Source organism: Chiloscyllium punctatum, chromosome 23 (assembly GCF_047496795.1).
Source record: "Chiloscyllium punctatum isolate Juve2018m chromosome 23, sChiPun1.3, whole genome shotgun sequence".
NCBI classification, from domain to species: domain Eukaryota; kingdom Metazoa; phylum Chordata; class Chondrichthyes; order Orectolobiformes; family Hemiscylliidae; genus Chiloscyllium; species Chiloscyllium punctatum.
The window spans coordinates 53,693,707-53,699,706 of record NC_092761.1 but is presented as its reverse complement, the minus strand read 5'-3'; the positions used below and the strand labels follow the sequence as shown (position 1 = coordinate 53,699,706).

Below are 6,000 nucleotides of genomic sequence, written 5' to 3'. Positions count from 1 at the left end.
GTGAGTGTGGGTGAGTGTGGGTGAGGTGTGGGGGTGAGGTGCTGGGTGTGTGGCGGGTGTGCGGGTGAGTGGGGGGGTGTGGGGTGAGGTGCTGGATGTGTGGGGCTGAGGTGCTGGGTGTGTGGGGTGAGGTGCTGGGTGAGTGTGGGTGAGGTGCTGGGTGAGTGGGGGTGAGTGGGGTGTGTGGGGTTGGGTGTGTGGGGGGTGTGTGGGGCTGAGGTGCTGGGTGTGTGGGGCTGAGGTGCTGGGTGTGTGGGGTGAGGTGCTGGGTGAGTGTGGGTGAGGTGCTGGGTGAGTGGGGGTGAGTGGGGTGTGTGGGGGTGTGTGGGGGTGAGGTGCTGGGTGTGTGGGCGGTGTGAGGGGGGGGGACTGGCCGCAGGCAGCCAGCGGATGACTGTGTGTGAGCGGGAGGGAAGGAGCATTCGCTGGGAAGACCTTGTCCATCTGCTGCCTGTGTGCTGGGGGGAGTGTGACGGCGGCTGATGCTGTGATCACATGGGCCATGTCCCTCTCTCACACACGGATTTATAACTCACTCAGTGGGAGCAGTACCTGGAGCCGCTGCGGCACACCGAGCCAGAGGGAGAGCAGCGCCTGTGATGGAGCGAGCAGCCAGGCTGCTGTAAACCGGGGCTCGGGCGGCTGTAAGTTCACGGGCATGGGGCGGGGCGGGTTGGGTTTGGCGGGGGTGGGGGGTAACTGCTCAGCAATGTGAAGCCCCTGGTTGCTGGGGTGAGTGTGGAACAGGGGGCTGCTCCCTGTGTGTCCGGTCGGGGCTACACTGTGCCTCTTGCTCCAGGAGTCTGAGCTTGGATCGGCCACTGCACCAACAGCCCCGAACCCACGGCAGTACCCGCTGCACACTAACAAAACGGAGATTTTATTCTGTTTGTATGATTTTTAAAAAACATCGAGTTTGCAAGAAAGAGGAGAAGCGATTTCTTCACCGTGATAGTGAAACTGTAGTACAGGAGTGAGGGGAATCTTTCCCTAATGATTACAGGCTGCAGTTGCAATGCTCCTGCAGTGGGTTTTGAGGGTCTCTCTCGATCTGGAATTAGTTCGGATTAGCGAGTGACACTTACACTTTCCTCTGAAGCCAACAATGGCTGGATCCGGAGCAGACCTGGTGCAAGTCCGGATCGATGAGCTGGGAGAGAGGGTTTCACATTCTGCTGCTTTCCCATTCCCTCGGATCTCCTGCTGGATGGTTCTGTGTCCACAGGTGAGGACTGGATCATTCCTTGTTACAGACAGACCTTCAGAGAAAGTGGTGCTGCCTCAGGGTCTGTCAGGCTGTAGTGAGACCCAGGGGGTCGCTCAGTCCTGACCTGGTGCAGTGTTCACAGGACATTTCAAATACTTAAAATACAGAGAGGAAAGAAAACACTATTATTTGTTTCTGCTTTTCACCGTTCTCTATTTATTTTATTCTCTGTAAATTTAAATCCTTTTATACTGTGATTAAGAATAAATGAAGGGAAATCCCTTTCAGGGACAGGGAGGGTGGTTTAAAGAGGACGCCAATTGGAAAACATTTTTAAAAATGTTCTTGTAGCGTTCTCACTGGGAAGGATAGATGCAAATTAAGCCACAACTTTGACTAGAAAAGTAAATGGGTATTTGAAACGATGTTTACAGACCACGGGGAAGTACACAAAAGTGGGATTAATAGGCAAGTTCTTTCAGAAAGGTCATCAGCAGCAATAGGGGCTGCAAGATCACCTTCAATACGAAATGCCCCTCAGATAAAACCCTAAACTCATCAACTGGAATAATATTGTACAATTGTGTACAATCTTCTTAATAACATTGTGTTAGACTTCAGAAAGCTACAGCACAAAGGGACTTGGGAGTGTTTGTGCACAAATCACAAAAAGTTAACATGCAGCTTAATAGAGAAGTCAGATTTAATGTTGGTGTTTGTTACAAAGGGAATGGAGAATAAAATAGGGACATCTTCCTAAGATTACAAGGCACTAGTCAGACCACAGCTGGAAGACTGTGAACAATTTTGGGCCCTTTTTCTAACAGAAGATACATTGGCATGAGAGAAGCCCAGAGAGGGTTCGCTTGGTTGATTCTGGATTGGGAGGAGAAAGTGAGGACTGCAGATGCTGGAGATCAGAGCTGAAAATGTGTTGCTGGGAAAGCACAATAGGTCAGGCAGCATCTGAGGAACAGGAGAATCAACATTTTGGGCATAAGCTCTTCATCAGGAATGAGGCTTGGGGTCGGGGCTGAGAGATAAATGGGGAGGGGTGAGAGGGTTGAGTTGGGTTGGGTTGGGGGGTGAGGTAGCTGAGAAAGCGATAGGTGGATGAAGGTGAGGGTGAAGGTGATAGGTCAGAGGGGGCAGTGATGGACAGGTCCAACGGGTGATGCAGAGTTGGAGGCTTGGGACTGGGGTAATGTGGGGGGAGGGGAAATGAGGAAGCTGTTGAAATCCATGTTTATCCCGTGTGGTTACAGGGTCCCAAGGTGGAGTATGAGGCATTCTTCCTCCAAGCATTGGATAGTAATGGTTTGGTGGTGGTGGTGGAGGCCCAGGACCTGCGTGTCCTTGACGGAGCGGGAGGGAGAGTTGAAGTATTCAGCCACGGGGCGATGGGGTTGGTGGGTTCCGGTGTCCCATAGATATACTCTGAAATGGTCTGCAAGAAGGCACCCTGTCTCCCTGATGTCGAGGAGACCACACCAGGTGCAACAAATGCAGTAGATGACACTGATAGAGGTACAGGTAAATTTCTGATGGATGTGGAAGGATCCCTTGGGGCCTTGGATAGAGGTGAGGGGAGTGATGTGGGCACAGGTTTTGCATTTCCTGCAGTGGCAGGGAAAGGTGCCAGGAGTGGGGTGTGGGCTGGTGGGAATGTGCACCTGACAGGGGAGTTGAGGATGGAATGGTCTCTCCATAATGCTGATAGGGAAGGGGAGGGAAATACATCTGTGGTGGCAGGGTCTGCTTGGAGGTGACAGAAGTGGCAGCAGATGACCTCTGCATACATCACATCATCCTCCGCCACTTTCGCCACCTCCAAACGGACCCTGCCACCAGAGGTATATTTCTGTCCCCACACCTATCAGCGTTCCGGAGAGACCATTTCCTCTGCAACTCCCTCGTCAGGTCCACGCCCCCCACCAGCCCACACCCCACTCCTGGCACCTTTCCCTGCCACCACAGGAAATGTAAAAACCTGCACCCACACCCCTCCCCTCACCTCTGTCCAAGGCCCCAAGGGATCCTTCCACATCCATCAGAAATTTACCTGTACCTCTTCCCAATGTCGTCTACTGCATCCATTGCACCTGGTGTGGTCTCCCCTACATCAGGGAGACAGGGTGCCTTCTTGCAGATTGTTTCAGAGAATATCTTTGGGACACTGGAACTCACCAACCCCACCACCCTGTGGCTGAACACTTCAACTCCCCCTCTCAATCCGTTCAAGGACATGCAGGTCCTGGGCCTCCATCACCCCCAAGCTGTTACCACATGATGCCTGAAGGAAGAACACCTCATATTCCACCTTGGGATCCTGCAACCAGTCTGGATAAATGTGGATTTTAATAGATTCCTCATTTCCCCTCACTCTGCATTATCCAGTCGCAAGCCTCCAGCTCAGCACCGCCTTCTGGACCTGTCCATCACTTCCCCCCACCTCTGACCTATCACCTTCTCCCTCACTTTCATCCATCTATCGCTTTCCCAGCTACCTCCACCACCCCCCCCCCCCCCTCCCCACCACCCCCACCAACCCCATCCCCTCCCATTTATCTCTCAGCCCAGGACAAACAAGCATCATTCCTGATGAAGGGTTTATGTTCGAAACCTTGATTCTCCTGCTCCTTGGATGCTGCCTGACCTGCTGTGCTTTTCCAGCACCACACTCTCGACTCTGGATATGGAGGGACAGTCTTATGAGGAGAAGATGAGTAGGTTGGACCTGTACTGACTGGAGTTTAAAAGATGGAAAGGTGACCTTATTGAAACACAAGATTCTTAGCAGACTTGACAGAGTAGATGCAGAGAAGACAGAGGTAAGGAGGAACTTCTTCTCTCAGAAGGTAGTGAATCTGTGGAATACTTTACCCTGGAGTGCTGTCAATGCTTGGGAGTTAAGTATATTCAAGCATGACATAGACAGATCTTTAATCAGTAAGGGAATCAAGTTATGACAAAAAGGCAGGCAAATGGAGTTGAGGATTATTAGATCAGCCCTAATTTCATTGAATGGTGGAGCAGACACAATGGGCTGAATGGTCTGTTTCTGCTTCTACATCTAATAATACAGTTCAGATGGTATTTGCAAATTGATTGCTTTTTCCTCAATTCTCTTCCAATGAAATCGACACTCGTGGATGTACGGCCCCACACGCACTGACTTTCACAAGAGCACAGGTCCCACACACACTGGCTCTCACTGGGATATGGGCGGCACGGTGGCACAGTGGTTAGCACTGCTGCCTCACAGCACCAGAGACCCGGGTTCAATTCCCGCCTCGGGCAACTGTCTGTGTGGAGTTTGCACGTCCTCCCCGTGTCTGCGTGGGTTTCCTCCGGGTGCTCCGGTTTCCTCCCACAGTCCAAAGATGTGCAGGTCAGGTGAATTGGCCATGCTAAATTGTCCGTAGTGTTAGGTAAGGGGTAAATGTAGGGGTATGGGTGGGTTGCGCTTCGGCGGGGCGTTGTGGACTTGTTGGGCCGAAGGGCCTGTTTCCACACTGTAAGTAATCTAATCTAATACTGCTCACAAGGGCACAGCTCCCACACATACTGGCTCTCACTGGGATACTGCTCACCAGGGTATGGGTCCTACACATAAACTGAATTCTCACTAGGGTATGGCTCACACACACACACACACAGATTCTCAATGGCGTACAGCTCCCACACACACACTGACTGTCACTGGGGTAAAAGTCCTGCACACACTGTCTTTCATTGGGATACTTGTTCTTCACACACTGCCTCTCATTGGGGTACGGGTCCTACACCCTCACTGGGGTACATCTGCTGTGCACACTGACTCACTGGGGTATGGGTTCTGTGCACACACACATACTCTCACTCTCTCTCTCTCTCTCTCTCTCTCTCTCTCTCGCAAACACTGCACAGCTTCCACACAAACTGACTCTCACTGGGTACATCTCCTGCAAACACACTGAGCTGTCAGCACTCTGACTGGACCAGGTGTTTGTGAAAGTTGTTCACCTCCCCCAGTTGTTGGTGACTTAGTGCCAACTGATTAATGGCCATTCCTGATAAATTCTGTCCCATTATCTCAGCATCTGCCAAAATCCCAGCATCTGATTTCAGCACCATCTACAGAACTTTAGCCTCCACTTAAACATTAGTCCTGTTTGTTCAAGTACTGGTTCCTTAAAAATAAGTTTTGACTGTGACACTATGATCTTTGTTTATTTCATTCCTTTCGGTGAGGCCAAAACTAGCTGAAGAAATCCTGAACCTGGGAGTGTGAAGATCCAGTGGTATTTAATGGTTTGAGTTCCTTCCCATTACTCTCTGTATTGCCCCTCGACCAGTCAAGGCTAATAGTCAGAAGAGAAGATCAGAGCTGACTGTGCGATCAGCAGCAAATGAAGAGAGACTGCACCTGGGGTTTGAGAGCAGTGATCACCAGAGGAATTGCACCAACCCTTCTCTGGCATGTGATGCTCCTCAATGGATTTTAGGGGTGAAAGCAAAATACTGCAGATCCTGGAAATCTGCAATGTAAACAGGAAATCGTTAAAATCGTCAGCAGGGAAGGCAGTATCTGTGCAAAGAGACAGGCAGAGTTAACATGGCAGGTCAGTGATCAGAAATATTATCATCATCGATTCCTATCAATTTAGTATACACCAGCCAGATATCAGGCTTGGTAAATCCCAGTGCTTTAGGAAGTACCCTTGCATCAACACACTACATCTTCCACAGATCATATTTTATCAGATCTCAATCTGACCCAGTCTGGGCATAAAGCTCAGGCCTGAAACCAG

The 6,000-nt window shown here is 50.7% G+C and overlaps 1 protein-coding gene across 1 annotated transcript in view; it reads left to right on the top strand.

Annotated features, from left to right (window-relative positions):
• Window positions 1–507: 507 nt before the first annotated feature.
• kcnj5 (potassium inwardly rectifying channel subfamily J member 5) overlaps window positions 508–6,000 on the top strand; it is a 52,552-nt gene continuing 47,059 nt past the window's right edge. The window contains exon 1 of the mRNA XM_072593013.1: window positions 508–644. The gene's annotated coding sequence lies outside the window, so the exon portion shown is untranslated. The remainder of the gene's footprint in view (window positions 645–6,000) is intronic.